The sequence below is a fragment of the Sciurus carolinensis genome, chromosome 16 (assembly GCF_902686445.1).
Source record: "Sciurus carolinensis chromosome 16, mSciCar1.2, whole genome shotgun sequence".
Classification (NCBI taxonomy): Eukaryota; Metazoa; Chordata; class Mammalia; order Rodentia; family Sciuridae; genus Sciurus; species Sciurus carolinensis.
Genome location: NC_062228.1, coordinates 47,270,631 through 47,282,259, shown reverse-complemented (window position 1 = coordinate 47,282,259; position 11,629 = coordinate 47,270,631).

The following is an 11,629-nucleotide window of genomic DNA, read 5'->3' as shown; positions in this document are numbered from 1 at the left end:
TGGGACACTCTCAGGAGCCCTAAGAGGTGGCAGCAGGGTCTTCAGCTCTCAGGTGGAGGGAGACGAGGAAAGCCCTCCTGGCTTGTCTTCTCCCAGGAACCCCAGGTGGAGCTGGTCCCTCTGACTCTCCAGAAGTTGCCACAACATTACAGCCAGTGCACTGGAATTCTAACCAGGACACTGTGCTGGGAACAGGGCACAGGCTCACCCGGATCTGGTCACAGTGATCCTGCTGAAGTTGGAAACCCTGTGGGACTGTTCTCAGCTGGGCTGGGCATCCTCTCTCCATGAAACTCTCCCCAGGTTGGGCCGCAGGCCTGGCCCCAGCAGTGGGGCGTGCATGCCAGCTGTCCTGTGTGCACGTGAGCCACCCACTGACCTGCCTCTCCCAACCTCACCTTCCCTTCCTGGGAAATGGGCTCACTCAGGCCCGCCACGCAACCTTCCCAAGCAAAACCTTTTGAAGGGGCCACGGCCAACAGCGGGAGGATGTCGTCCTGCGAGGGGACAGTCCCAGCACAGCTGGGCTCTTGGGCCGGTGTCCAGAGAACTGAGAGCACCCCAAACCTCAGTTCTTTTTCCCTCTGGTCTCAACCCCAGATCCTTTATGGACACTTGCTCCCCACTCAGAAGCTGTGGGCTTTGCTATTTCCTCAAGTTTTTCTGTGGCAAAGAAGGGGCAGCACAATGGGGCTGGGAACCAAGGCCAGCCCTGGAATTGGGAACAGACCAAATGCCATGCCATGGTCCCTGGCCGGCTGGGGGAGCTCTTCAAGAGGACAGGACCTTGCTTATCCTCGAGGTCATCAGGGTCTGGGACTTTCCCTGGAGACACCGTCACCCGCCAGAACAGCCCTTTCCAGTCATGCCCCAGGATGTGCTGGGTCTCCAGGGATGGCCTCAGTTCACAGGGAGGACACTGTGGAGGACGGGGCAGCAGGTGCTCCTGGGTGGTGCATGTCGGGTCTTCCTGTGGACGCCATGGGTGCTGTCCGCAGGCTCTGCTCCAACAGACTTCCACAGTCCCGGGCAGGCCCTCTTCAATATAGGCTCGGGACATCTAGAAGTGGAGAAGGGGCCTCCCCTTCCTGCACCTCCCCGACCCCGGGATTCCACCCCCAGCCACTATGAACTGTGAGTAGGGGTTCAACGCTTGCCAAGTGACCTCCAGTTCTGGGGTCACCTGGCCAGGGCTGACCTGAGACTTGGGGCCAGGGTTTGTTTTCCCTCTGCACACAGTTGGGTGTTTCTGAGTCGCACTGAGAACAGACTCTTCCACTCCCTCCACATCTCCCCTGTGACTCTAAAAGGAATCCAGTGCTCTGACCTGAGTGGCATCCTGCGACTCAGGCTATGCAAGCTTCTCACGACCTGCACAGTGAAGGCCTCAGAAGGTCCCGAAGCCAGCTGGGCTCTCCCTCTACCAACAGACCCTCACAGGGACCGTGAGGTCAGAGACTCTCTGAATTAGTCACTGAAGCTTTCCCCACAAGTTGCCCACCTGTGAATTGGGCAGAATAAGAAGGCCCAGGCCAGAAGGTCCTCATGAGGACTTTGATGCTGTGCTGACACTCTTCTCACTGGGCAGGCCCTTGGTGAACGCCCGACAAGTGGGCACTATTGTTCTCAAGATCATCGTCTCATCTAAGGACAGAATTTTCTTTCTCACACCTCACTGCTTGAATCAGTGGAGCCTGCTGTTGGCTCACAAATGAGACTGTCCTTCCCCGTTGTAGCCCAGAAGCAGGGCTCCTGGGTCATCCTAGACTGGTCAGAGCCAGCTCTCCGGGGCCCAGGGGAGCCAACCAGGTGCAGTGCTTCCTAGTGGAAGGAACAGGCTCCTGAATTCAGATGTGCAAGGAGGCAGGTGAACCGCATGTTCAGGTGAGTTCTTATGCTGACCACTTGACTCTCCTGAAACAGCCAGATGAACAAGGTGGTCAGAGTCACAGGCAATATGTCGGAGATCTGCAGGTGCCTGCCCTTCACCATCCCTGCACTGTGAACATGTACTCTCCCCCAGAGGATGAGGGGAGGGGCGAGGCTACTGGCAGGTGCGTGAGGTTTCTTCTGAGCTCTTAAGAATGTTCTAGAGCAGTGTGTGCTGGGGCTGCCCACCTCTCAGTGCCCGAAAACCACTGAGCTATGTGCCAGGCATAGGAACATTCGGGGACTGCCTCTAAAGTTGGCTTTAAAAGGTGTGTCCTCGTGTTCAGACATTTGCCAAATGCCCATTTGTTTCCCAAGATGGAAGACACGTGTAAACAAACAGACCGTCCTCAAGTCACTTTGAACAACCGGCATTTTAGAAGCTTTTGTAGCTTCCCCACTCAAGAAGTTCACCAAGAGGGCTGCTTGTTAATTCGAGGACAGAGAGAGGAGGAAGAGGACGCTCAGAACCAGGGTCTGACTTTGAAGGTTAAGTATCAGGACTCCCGGAGGTCAGAGCTGAGCGGGACGTCCAGGCCCACTGAAGATGGGCAGCAGTGGGTCCACCCCGGGCAGAGGCCACCCGCTCTGGGCTCCCCAGTGGCCAGGCCTCGGCTTCTACAGATGCCCAGAGCATCCTCCAGGAAGAAGGATGTCCCTGCCTGTAATATAAAGCCGATACTCCACCTCCCAACCACTTGTCAATCTGCGCTCTGCCTGCCTCTTACGTTACAGGAATTTCCGGCTTAGGCTGCCACCATTTTCCTGCTTCCCACGTTATATCCTAACATGCTAGATAACTATTGGTTCACCAGTCAGCTTGCAAGTATTCTCCTCCGCTATTGGTTTCTTCCAGTCCGTGAGATTCCAATATCTGGGAGAAACTACACACCACCTTTCTCTTTTTTCTTTTCATTTCACCCTGGAGTTGACATGTTAGTCATCCGCATAATAAAGTCTCTTGCTTGAGACCTCCTGTCCATGGTGCATTTTTCTGGGAGCTATTGGTGAGCTGCAACTGAGACCAGTGAGCAGACGGCAGTTCAGCGGGATTGCACAGCAGTGGCTAGAATGACCACGGGTCCCAAGCTGCCTTACACTGCCTCTCTCACCTGTCCCACCCAGCAGGAGCCAGACTGCAGGGCCCACTGGCAGTCCAGGTGGTCAGCCCTGGAGGAATAAGGAAGAGAAATGAGCCACTCTGGGCAGACCCCAAGGCACCCCGCCCTTCAAAGAGACCTTCAGGCAGGTCAGGAAATGGTCAGGAGCCTGGCAGCAGCATCTGAGCAGGCAGCCTGGGCTCTGCCCAAGGAGGGGCTGGCAGGACCACCCTGGGGAGGAGCTGAAGCTACTCTGAACTCTTTTGGCTTTTTTTCCCATTTTGACTTTTTGTTTTTGATCATCACAACATTTATGAGGAACCAGGTGATGTTCTGATGCATGAGCACACCGAGTAATGACCGACACAGCCCTCTCAGATCTCAGGCAAGTGGACAGCGGAAGAGCCTTCCAGAGGCCAGGAGGTCCAGGGGCAGATGCTCTGTCACAGACAACAGAGGGCTGCAGCTAGGGGGCTGCGGCCAGAGCTCTGTTGCACAGCAGGGTGACTGTAGCTGATAATGATGTGCTGAACATTTGCAAAGAGATGAAAGAAAGGCTTTGTGTGTCCTCACCACAAGGAAAGGATACCCTTAAACTCTATGTGGCAGAGTAGGTGGATGGCAAGGAGAGGGTTTTTATCATTCGAATGCCCCTGACTTTTGCTTAAGGTTCCTGAGCCATTTATCTAGAGCCTGGCTCCCTGGAACATGGCCCACAGACTTCACCTGGGATCTGACTGGAAACTCAGCTGGGGCTGGAACCCTGAGCCAATGCTGCCCTGCAACACGGGCCCTTGGAGACATCGGGGCCACCCTGTCCCTGGATTTGGGAACATGAGCATGGCTGGGAGTGGGGAAACAGGCTGTCTAGGGCCTATGTGTAGGATCTGCACCCTGTTGCAGGGTGACCTCGTGCCACAAGCAGGAGGTCGTGAAATCCCTGTGCAGTTCTGATTTGCATCTCCGGATCGCTGAGGATATTCAACGTTTTCCTTCCTGTATTTGTTTGCCATCTGTGTTCCTTCTTTTGAGAAATGTCTGTTTAGATCTTTAGATCTTTTGCCTATTTATCGAGTGGGCTATTAGGGTGATTTTGGGTGTCGTTCTATTTTTGGAGTTCTTCGTATATTTCTATGCTCTGGATTTGAATCCCCTGTTGGAAGAGGAGCTGGCAAAGACCTTCTTCCACTCTGCAGGCTGTCTTCATGCTCTTGCTTCCTCTACTGGGCTTCCCACTTGTTGATTCTCTTACCCCAGTTAGGACAGCAGTCCCCAAGAATACAAATAATAACAATTGCTGGCAAACATGGGGAAGGCACTCACTGCCTTGTCAGTGGGACTGCAGATTAGCACAACCACTTCAGAAAGGTATATGGAGAGTCCTCCGTGTGACCCAGTTGTCCCCCTCTGTGGACAAAGTTTGCTTACTCTGATAAGGACTCACTTGCTGGTGAAGGGATGGAGATGGAGAAACTCCTGCCAAGAGAAAGAAACCAGACTCTGAAACGCAAGCGTTGGACATTCTCTCTTATGTGCAGAAGCTCACAAGAAAGAAAGGAATGAAAAAGGGACCTCTCGGAACTAGGGGGGACCACTGGGGTAGAGGTGGGAGCAGAGGGGAGGCTGAGGGGAGGGGAGAAACCCTGCAGGAAGCCTATCCAAGTGTACCGTGAGGTTTCCATTTCTATGTAAAGCTACAATGTGCCAATTAAAAATCAATCATAGAAGGAAGACCATCAGGCAGAGGAAGGGGAGGAGAGTCGCATGGGCACATGCCTTTATTAACATGTAAAAATGAGACCCACCATCCCACCCAATGGGATGCGCTCATAAAAACACTTTTAAAGAGAATGGGAGACACAGCTTCCACCCCTGCCCAGGTCAGTCCCTCTGGCCAGGGTGGGGACTTCCCTCCGCACTTCTCACAGTGCCTGTGGTCCAGGTTCCCCTTGGAAAACAGCCTCGCCCGGTTTGTAAACACACAGAGATCCCAGGGCACCTGTCACTGGAGCCCGGCTCTCCCACTCCCGGGCCTGCAGCTGCCCTGCAAGGAGGAGCAGGCAAGATGGCATTTCCCAAGGCCCAGGGCCTCTCACACAGTCAGGGCACCACTAGCAAGCCCAAGACCAGCCCTTGTCACAGACCTGAACAAACAACTCAGCACCATGGCCTCAGGCGGGAGCTGTCCTGCTCTTTAGCGCTGGTCGCCAGCTGGCCATCCCCGGAGCTCCTCCTGCAATGGCCCGGAGGTTTCAGCTGACCGACAGGGTCTTCCTTCGTTCCAAGCTTTCTCTAGGACAATTCTGGCGGCTGGTCATGCCCAGAAATGGGCAGAGAGACCCAATGTTCTGCCTTCAGCTCTAAAAGAGAATGAGTGTTGTCAGAAGTGGCCGAAACAGGGGCGGCCTGCTCCGCTCAGCTTCTCCGCCCACCCCTGCATCAGCCGTCTTGGGTCCACTTCTAATGGTGTCTTATTTCAGAATCAGTTGTGACATTGACCATAGAGACTTGGCACGAGACCCTTTTTGGTGATAAATCTCAAGTTTCAGGAAATACTCCACTGACTAGTAACAAGCCATCTGCTTCAGAGCTGTGAATTACAATTGAAGGCCAGTGTGTGTGTGTGCGTGTGTGTTGGGCGGAGCGTGTGCATCCATGTGTGTGAACACAGCATAATCCAGGGGCAGCTGAGTGTGTCAGGGTTTTGAGTGGCAGCCTTGACTTTACACAGCCCTCCTGGTTGACTTTGTGCAAATAAATTCAGTGCTTTGGATGCTTATCTCATGGCCCGATAAATCTCAGACGATCCTTGTTAAAGAGATCACTGTGTCGGGCAGGTGGTGTGTTCAGGACTTCAGCTCTGCTTCTTTGTTTCAGTGCTGCCTTTCCTGTGTGCCTGGGCTTTGTTCTCAGGCTAACCTTCCTCATGGTTGCAGAATGGCTGCCAGCAGCAGCATTTGTAGCCACTGGCCTCCGTGTTCATTTTCTAGGTACAGGGGGACTGTTACTTCTCCAGCCTGGAATAAAAGTTTTTCTCACCTGAGGGGTGGGCTCCAGTCAAGTCCAATACTAGTGGGGTGGGGGGGAGGTGGCTTGGAATCCAGGAACTGGGTCCTGAGCCAATCACCAGCAAGTGGGAGGGGTTTGCAGTGCCCACTTAACTAATGGGCTCCATCCTGAAACTGAATATTCACAGCCCCTTCAGGTCACCTGGGAGGGTAGAAATTCTGACACACGCACGTTACAACATTCGTGAGCTGCACGTATGCCATGAAAGACGTCGGCATGGAGGGATGGATCCTGCCCGTTCCACCTGCAGAGGTCCCTGGAGCCTCCTGGCCTCAGAGTCCCTGAGCAGTAAGGTGGGGGCAGAGTCACAGAGCTGCAGTCTGGGAGGGTGGACAGGATATGGAGGCAGATGGCGTGGCTTCCCAGGGCGTGGATGCATCTGGGACACACCCTGCACCCTGTGGGGCTGCAGTGCAGGACAAGGTTGTGTGCATTTTGCCGCCATTTTTAAATCTCAGTGATTCCTTCAAAGCTGCCTCCAGAGGCAGCGGGCCTCTTTACCCCATGTCTCCTGGGCTTCTGCCACATTTGCATCTATCACAGCTCTGGGGCCTCCGAGCCTGCCGGGGAGGCGCTGGCCACATGGTGTCCTCTGCCTGCGCTGACAGCCATAGCTCAGCACCTCCCTGGTGAACGCCATCTGAGAGTTGCTTCTCCAGGTCCCCAAGGAGCGAGGCACCTTCCGCCCACCGCTGAGCTGGTGTGCTGCTGAACTCGCCTCACACCTGTGCATTTTTAGTAACGTGTGGCCTCCCATCCCCTGCAGTTCCCCAGGCATGAGCAGTCTGCGTGGTGCAGGGAACCTGTGGCCCATCCACCCAGAGTGGCCTTGTCCCCGTTGGGAATCCCAGGTAGAAGCCTGCTGGTGGGAAATGTGGATGCCTCTGCTCCCTCGCCCAGGAGGGCCCAAGCATTGTAAAACAAGCCTTTAGCAAATGTCCCCTGCGGTTGACAGAGATCCAGTTGGCTAAGCCCCGTTGGAACCTCGCTTCTGCTGCCCCCACAAGAGCCTGGGGCCAGGGGGCAGTGAGTTCATCTGTAGGAAGATCTTGCAGGATGGCTCTGGGAACACCACAGATTTAGAAGATGCAGGCCACAGTGTCACTGCCTTCTTGGGCCTTGGGCATCGAGAGACCTGGTGAGATCTTAGCACCCCCAGAAGAACTCTCAACTTCACAGACGTGCATCTGTGTAGGAGGGATGAGAGGCCTATTGCCCCCAATGTCCAGGTTAGAACTTGAACCTGGACTCCACCCACCCAGAGCAGATCCTCAGCCTTGCCCCCCAGCCTCCAGCTGTGGAGAGCCCTGACTTGGATCATCATCTTTGACTGCTTTCTGTGCAAAGATGCAGGGCAAGATTGCCCAGGAGCTATGGTAAAGGCCTGCCTGAGGAAGTTCTGTGCAAATACATGGAATTGCATCAGTCTTGACCTTGAACTCAGACACCAGCTGCTGGGGGGAGAGAATTCTGAGCATAACAAGATGACCATAATAGCTTGCGAGTGCTTTGACCTTCAAGTCTGCCTGCTTTACAGAAACTTTCCCACAGAAAGCCTTTTAACAACAAAATCTATTTGATCAACGTGCTGTGTCAGCTCTGGGCCACTGTTTCTCCATCAAAGTCGGTGTCCCATCTGGTCCCAGCATTCTCTGTTTTTATGTCTTTCTTAATCCCCTGTCATCCCTCCCTGGTCATTTAGGTTCAGCCATGCAGATATGGTGCCCAGCCCTGGTGGAGACTTTGTTCTTGTGTTGCTAAGTTGGGTTGCTCAACCACCCTGATGCCTGATTTTATTGTTCACAAAAGAGGGGTGACTGTAGTGGCCTCTTCACGAGGCCATGGAGGGTTAGCCTGTGCTGCAGGGCACATACCACCAACAATCTGAGTCTTGGTGCAACAAGGAGAGGCCAGTGGCTTGTGGCCTGGGCATCCACTGGAGTTGGGGGGGAGGGGACTGACTGAGGTGGGAGGGCTGGAGGATTGCTGCAGAAAGGCCTGCAGACCCCACAGCCATGCCGAGCTGGGCAGTGTGGGCTGCCTCAGGCTGAGAGACGAGAGGCCCGTCACGGCATGTCCCTTGTAGAGGCATGCATGCCAACAGGTATGCTTTGCCAGTGCTACTTGGAAGCTGGGTTGCTTGTTCTCCTCCAGATCCACCCTCTGCATGGCTCTCCTCTGTGTGCATGGTGGGAGTCTTCCTGCTTCCTCCTTCCTGTCTGGATTATCCCGTGGTGGACACCAGAGGCAGGTGGGAGGGCAGCAGGAGAGAGGGGCCAGTGTTCCTCCATGCCACTGCTCTCCCCAGGCCTCAGCCCAGCCTGCTCCAGCCCAGGGGGCAGCCACTCCCTGCCCTGCTCCTCTGGGATGCTTCCGACTTTCGTGGGTTCCCACAACTGCACCCCAGCTCTGCACGCACCCCTCTGGAATGTCCTGTTCAGCTCCTGTTGGGGAGGCGTTGCCTGCCTGCTGAGCCCATGACCTGTGCGGAGTGGAGAGTCAGCCCACCAGGCGCCAAGAGCCATGCTGGTACAGTGTCGAACACCACCGAGGTCCCTCATCCAAAGAAGGCAAGCTTTAGGGGAACCCAGCTGGAGGCCAGGGCCACCTCGCGTCATGAAGAGGTCTCTGGAGACCAGGACTCACTCAGCGCCCGGAGCGGCTCCCCTTTCATCTGCACCTGTGGAGGGGCTCCCGGGGTGCCGGAGCCTGGTTGGGCTTGAATTCAAGGCCAGTCCCGATGGTGTAGCTGATTACCAGACACCCTCCTTCCCTGCTCCTTCCTTCCTTCTCCACAACCCTCCTGGGGCTGACCCCATCCCAGCAGTTACGGCTGTGGGTATTCAACAGGGGGGGGAACCAGGACCCTTCAGGGATCTCTGATCTTGCCCTGGTCTCACTGTGCTAGGAAGTCATCTGCCGCCTCCACAGGGCTGAACCTGGCGCTGATTGTGTGGAGTCCACAGAGGGCAGACTGTTGAGGGACAGCGCCAAATGGGCCCCAGTACCCAATGTGTCAGAGCCATCTGCCAGCACTGCAGGCTTGGGCAAAAGAGCATCACACAGAAGTGTCCTTGGAGAGACAGTGGAATCTCGCTGTGGCTAACCCTGAGTCCATACCTTTCAGACCTTTCCTGGGATGTAACCAGTGTCAGCATGCAGCCCCTCCACTGTGCCCCAGCACCTGGACACCAGCCCCTGCCATCCAAGCATCTCCAGGGACCCAGGTGTGAGCCAGGCAGGCACTTTTTTCATGGAATACTTACTGGAAAGGGTGAAGGACAGACAAACGTTGGTTATTCAATTGCCATGCTTAGCAGACGCTTTTCTGAGAATGAACAAAGTGAGCTTGTGACTTCCAGGAAATATTTGAGCTTTTAAGGAAAATGAGAATTTCAGAAGTTTGTATCTGCCACTGACAGCTTGTGCACTTCCTACTAAGGACTTTTCTGATGTGCGCAGTATTAACACAGGCAGCGTCTTTGGCCATGTAATGGCATGTGTTGATGCTTGGCACAGCTGCTCAGGGCAGGGAACACACATTTTCCAAATGACACATGACAAAACCCAGGCGACTCCCCAGAGTGCTCTGTAGACAATGGGCTCTGAGGGAACAGATGGCAAAACTCACAAGGGACGTGGCTGTCAGTTCCAGGGGACCCATCCATAAAGGACCATCCCTTGTTGAGTTTTAGTGTAGTAGTAAAGATGATCCAACTTTTCTATAGTATCAGAAGAGACAACGGGTGTCCCTTCCCTATCCAATTGCACATCTCTTTGTGGGCAGGACTTTGGTTTTAAACCTAAATAGCGTGATCGCCCCAGATAACACGTAGACACAAGTCAGAGAAGGCCGCCGCCCTCTTCAACTGGACGCCACGGGACTTGTGGATCAGAGAAACCTCACCCACCATCTCACTCCTTTCCAAAAACCAATTGCAAAATATAATCAATTTTTCAAAGGGTGTGATCAGTGCTAACATGTGGTCACTGTACTCTCACCTCTCTTTCACGACTTAATGGAATATTTAGAATTTTTAATCAATTTAATATCAAATTCCATAAATATCATAACTATCAGTAGATGGAAGCTGCATAAGCAGAAGATCTGTGTAATGTTGGACGAGTTCTGAGAGTGAGAAGCATTCTGACACTCAAGGGCTGGAAGGGCCTTGGTTCTAGGGGACACTCATGGTGGGCATTGGAGCAGGGCAGGTGCCCTTTGCTGTGCCCAGTGATTCCTGTCAGCTGTCCCTGTGATTGGGCGATTCTGTCCCCTCCGGTCTTGTACAGAAGTGGCTAGGGCCTCTTGTGAGGGTCAGTGAGAAGGAGCCTGCTACACACAGACCCCACACCTCTCCTACACTGGTGGGGATGACAAGCCTTCACCCTCCCTGGGCTCCACCAGGGCTGTTTAGAAACCTCAGGGGGAGGGACATGCGGCCTGCATGCAGAGACCGCCCTCCCCAGTCCTGGCGGAGCAGGTGTCTGCACACGGATCCTGCCAGCAGCCCCTGGGCCTGGTCTGCTGGTCAGTTTTACAAACAGGCTTTTCCTGGCAGGGGAGGTGGGCAGATGTTGGCAGTGGGTATTCTCCTGGGTCACAGGGTTCCATCTGCACTGGTGGATTCTGAGGTTACCCGTGGTCTGAAAGTGGTTTGTCTATTCTCACTGGGGACCCAGATCAAGGCATGGAGCCACCCAGCACAGGGATCCCGCTCCCCCTGCAGATGGAAGTTCAGGGCCACCACGCACATCCGTCCTCCCGGGTGCTCAAGCCTCACAGGGAGAATCCCGTGAGTGTTACGAACATGCAGGTGCCAAAGTGCCCCCTCTACCTCCTGGCTTCCTCGGTGGAGGAACGAGGGAATGAATGAGGAAACTCAAAATGTGTCTGTGAGTCTCAGGTGGAGCTCGGTGGGACATGCGCTCTGGGGACGGTGGAACTGGCACAGGCTGTGCACCAGCCCCCACCTGCCTCTGCTGGGGCTGCAGGGCTGGGCCCCAGCAGGTGGACGGTGGCCTCAGTCTGCAGCTGGGGCGTGGCCGGCAGGGGGAAGGCAGCAGGGTGGGGACCTGGGCACTCAGGCTGCTCATCTCACAGCAGGGTCGCAGGTCATCATTCACAGTGGCTGTGGTTCTTTTTGTTGGGAAAAGAGTCTGGTGGAGAGAGGAGAGATGGACGGGGGCATGCCTGTCACCGTGTGTCCCCTGGGGAGTGGAATGCACGTGTCCTCCACAACGCACCCGGGGCCGGATGAGAGGGAAGTGGGCCTGGGCCTTGTCACCCCCAGGAAGAAACTGCGGGTCCTGGCCCAGAGGACAGGCAGACCACGGCCAGGTGGAGGGTGGAGGGAGAGTGGGCAGTGCCTGAAAAGTGCTGGTGTGCTCAGCAGGAAGTGACACCAGGTGACTCAGTTCACACAGAAGCTCGCATCTTCACCACCAGGTAGAAACACTCGGTATCTGGAAACAGTGATTTGAAGCAAAATAGGAAAAGGAACTGAATGACCCAGCGTAGGGATGAGCGT